We start from the raw sequence: 4,743 nt of genomic DNA, 5'->3' as shown, positions 1-4,743 counted from the left end.
TAATTTTGAGTTAATCTTATAACTATTAATATAAATTTTTTATAATAATATCTAATTATATTTATATATAGAAAAAAAAATATAATTTTTAAATAACAAGTATAAAAATTAATTATTTTTATTTGTATAACAGACTTAACATCTAATCAAATATAAAAGTATATATTATATTTCTTTAAATTTTAGATAATAAATATTAAAATTAATTATTAATAAAAAAATTAACTCTTTCATATGAAATAATAACTAAAAAACTCATTATTTGATTTATTTTATCTACAAAAACCTTGCTCTTCTTAGCTAATGGAAACTTTTGTCCCCTATGACCTATTTGTAAAAATAATTTGATTCTATAAATCTTTTGTGCCATAATATATAATGTCAGGATAAAGGTAACTAGTTTTAAAAGATTTATATTTCTATAATGTTGTTACGGGAAAAAAATACTAGTCTATTATATGTATTATATATTACTAATTTTGCAACTAAAATGTGCCACATGTTACTCTTTCATTGCAATTAAAATTAAATCTTTTCCTCCAAAATTAAAGAATTCTACTCTCTCTCTCTCTCTCTCTCTCTCTCTCTCTCTCTCTCTCTCTCTCTCTCTCTCTCTCTCTCTCTCTCTCTCTCTCTCTCTTTCTCTCTCTCTCTCTCTCTCTCTATATATATATATATATATATATATATATATATATATCAATGACTAATTACAAATTTGACTATCAAAATATGTAACATGACATTCTTTAATTATAATTAAAATTAAAATATACATGTACTATATTATTAATTTAACAACCAAGAGTACTCTCTCATTAAAATTGGGATGAAATATTCTTCCAAAATTAATAAACTCCCTTTTTTCATCCTTTTATCTATCTCTCTTCCCTTTTCTATTTCTTTCTACCCTTCCCACCAAGGTAGTAAACTTGTAGTACCTCGACTCGTTAAGCTAATTCAGAATCCTAATTCGTTGAATCATAAGACGAAACGTAAACACGACTCGTAATTTAGCAAAAACTAATTTCACAAATAATAAAATAAATTTTAAATAAACTAAATTACCCATAGGATTATAACTAATATATATATACCATAACAAGTCAAAAGTCACAATTTCAAGACTCAGTTCACAAATCAAAACACAAATTCACAACTCATAAGTTTATACGACACTAAAATAAATTTAAGTAGCAAATAAACCAACCAAACTACTAGAATGAACAACTAATTAACTAAAATCTAAACAAGTCATTTAATAATCATTCTATTGTTCATCAGTCATAAAATCTTCACGAGTTTCACAAGCTTCCGCATTACCATCTTCATTATCGGGAGCAGGAGGAAGAGGTCCTTGGAGAAGTTCTTTAAACTCGGCATCATCAAGATAAGAAATTGTCAAAGAATCCTTAGAGGCACCAACAACTCTATTACCACTTCTTCCATCATTTAAATCAGAATCTGGAATTAGAGCATCTAAATCTTCTTCTTCTCCATCTTTGTCAGCAACAATCCACTTTTCATCAGAGTCCAACTCATCAAAATTATAGTCATAATCAGTACTTCTTCTAGTTTATTTTTCTTTGTCAATCTTGAATTTGTCATCACAAACACAACATCATTCATGATTTTAGCCTTCAAATGGTTTCTTCTTTCTGTGTGAATCTTTCAAAAGTATGTAAAAAGTATTAGTCAAATAATAAGATAGAATGGAAGAATTAACAATCAAATTTATAGAAATAAAATAAAAATTATATTTAACTACTAACCATCTCAAAAGTGCTTCAATTACATTCACATCCGGATGAATTACATGTCAAATTCAAGACACAGGTTACAAATTGTTGGAGCTCTGGATGCCAGTCTCCATAAGAATCCCACCATGAGCTGAGAGTTTTAATAGAAATTGCATTCTGAACTTCTTTACTACTAAAAAACTCTTTTTGAGTCTTAAAATCTTCAAATTTAACATCTATCTTAGTGATTAAATCTGAATTTTCTATTATCCTTTTCATACAAGCATAAAACTGCTTCTTAAGCTCATAAACAATTTTAAAACTAAAGCTATAATAAATTTAAGGATTCAAATAATATCCTGCGACATGCAATGGTCTATGAAATTAGTTGTCCCATTTCGCATCAATAATATCCCAAATAGATATATAAATAAAACATAAAAGAATTAATAAATTAGTTACAAAATAAAAAATATTTTCATGCATTAATTAAAAAAAAAATAGTCAGACAATTTATCTTGTCTCAACTCATTAAAATGCATCTCGTATTTTTTTTTCTTTATATTTTTTATTTCTTCATAAATAAACCTCATTGCTGGCTTTTCTTCTGAATCTACCATACAAAGCACATGAAGAAGAGGATAGATAACCCTAAAAAAAAATTACCACTTTTTTCCAAAGCATCTTATCCAACACCACACTTGCAATTATCTTTCCATCTTTTGTCTTTGCAAATTTACTAGAAGTTCATTGATTAGAAAAAATATTCTTATTAAGGAACTTTTGTTGTCATTGAGACATCCCAAAATAAGGTAAGAAGTTGTAAAATGGGTCATATCCTGTCTTACCAAATCTTTTCCCTTGGTGTGGATGTGTAATACTGTAATAAGAACAGTTCTGGCATATATGTAAATAGTAATCTTACTACCTTTATAAATTGTGTCCTTGTGAAGTGTTATTTTTTTTTCAATTTTCTAACATTAAATCAATGCAATGTGCTACGCAAGGTGTCCAAAATAACTTTTTCCTCTTTTTCATTAGCGTTTCTCCTGAAGTTTTGTAGTTAGCCGCATTGTCGGTGACAACTTGGATGATATTTTTTTCACCAACCTCTTCAACCACATCATTTATTATTTTAAAAATTTTGTTAGCTGTCTTAGTAATATGAGAGGCATCAATAGATTTAAAAAAAAAACAGTCCCTTTAGGACTATTAACCAAAAAATTTAGGATGGTACGTCTTTTCTTATCTGTCTAACCATCAGTTATTATTGTGCAACCACCTGCTGTCAATTTGCTCTATGTTCCTCTAGTAATTGTTGAACAAGCTCCACATATTTTTTCAAAAGTGGCACCTTTAATTCATGGTAGGATAGTGGCTTAAATCTTTGTCCATATCTTATGACTTTTCAAACATTCTACTGTATTCTTCGCTCCTTGATACATTAAAGGGGATACCATTGTTGTAGAAAAAAGCACTAATCTCTAAACATACTTCCTCTCTCAAATTCTTCTTAAATATATTGTTGATTGTTGTTTGAGTATTAATACGTATTTTCTTGAATATATTGCTATCTAATTCTTTTTTCTTTATTTTTCACCGGTAGTGTCACCTTCTTTAGTAGTTTCACCTGGACTTGTCCCACCCATGCTTGTTTTCTTCGTCAAATTCACTTGCAACCCACTCACAACATCCCACATTTGCTTCTTAACTTCATCACTAACAGCTGTGCAAGCTCCAATATCTTTTTGAGTTCCTGCTAAGTGGTGCTTCAATCTATAAACTCCTTCTAAAAAAATTTTATGACAGTATTTATATTGTATCTTCTTTCCATCTTCAACAGAAATCTCGTGCTCCCATTCTCCATCAGTTCTACTTCCAAAAATATTCTTAGCGACTTTTTTTTACTAGCAATTCCAGATGTACTTCCTGACTGAGAAGTTAGAATGTTAGTCGGATTTTTACTTGCATTAGCTTGACTCAATGTCATTTCTGTTAAAAAATTAAAACAATAAATATTCAACAAATCAGCTCAATATCACATAAAAAATTTAACAATTTATAAAAAATTATAGAATTGTGTTTAATGTCAATTATAAGCCTCCAAGTTCAACAACAAAAGTTTAACAATCCAATTTGAACAAAAAATGGCAGCATAATAAAAATTCAAGAATTATATTAAGCCACAACAACAATTCAACCATTCAGTTACAAGAAATTCAACAAAAAAAATTCAATAAAACATTTTAAGTAATTTAGAACAAAATAGAGTAAAAAAAATTGAAGCCACTAAGATAACTAAAGCACTTTTTAAATCCCAGCATCATATCAAAACAAATAAACCTTGTCACGTAAAGTTCCAAGTATCAGCAGATAAAAATATTGAGTGTCCTTAGATCTCATGACTTACAAAATTTTAATGCCCCTAGACAGCTCCTAAGCCAATGGTGTGCATCAAAGCCTCCCAACAAAATTTTAGAATTTTTAATCGTAGACAGCTACTATCTTAATATATATTTTGTATTAAACATCATTCAACATAATAAATTAAGATAAGAGATGCTCAGAAATTAAACATGTATAAACATAAAAGAAAAAAATAAAACAAATATTTACAACAATCAACATCTAAAATAATAAATCAAAATAATATCAATTTTGACCAAAATAAAAATAATAATAATTATTAACAGTGGAATCGAGAGACTTTAAATCTTGTTCAATGCTCTTACTTGCAATAAGTAGTAAAAATATTTACTTTGAAGTTTGATTAATTATACTTTTCAATTGAAAAGATTCATTAAGTAGTAGATTGAACATATTTACTTTTTAATTGAAGTTTGATCAATAAATAGTAGATTGAACATTGAAGCTGAAGAGAATAAAGAGGTCTTAACTTACCTGATAAACTAGCAGCAAAGAGGGAAGAAGAGCAACAATCCAGATTCCAGAGCTAGAGAGGCGGAGTCACAGAACCCCAGACAGAGAGGCACAGCCAGAGAGT

The 4,743-nt window shown here is 28.3% G+C and overlaps 1 pseudogene; it reads right to left on the bottom strand.

The window, feature by feature from the left end:
- Positions 1–1,270: 1,270 nt before the first annotated feature.
- On the bottom strand, positions 1,271–3,729 carry LOC148562642 (uncharacterized; annotated as a pseudogene).
- Positions 3,730–4,743: the final 1,014 nt, after the last annotated feature.

The sequence above is a fragment of the Arachis ipaensis genome, chromosome B6, assembly GCF_059453495.1.
Source record: "Arachis ipaensis isolate K30076 ecotype BB chromosome B6, ASM5945349v1, whole genome shotgun sequence".
In the NCBI taxonomy this organism is placed as follows: Eukaryota; Viridiplantae; Streptophyta; class Magnoliopsida; order Fabales; family Fabaceae; genus Arachis; species Arachis ipaensis.
Note: the sequence above shows the minus strand (reverse complement) of the source record. Positions and strands in the feature narration are given on the sequence as shown.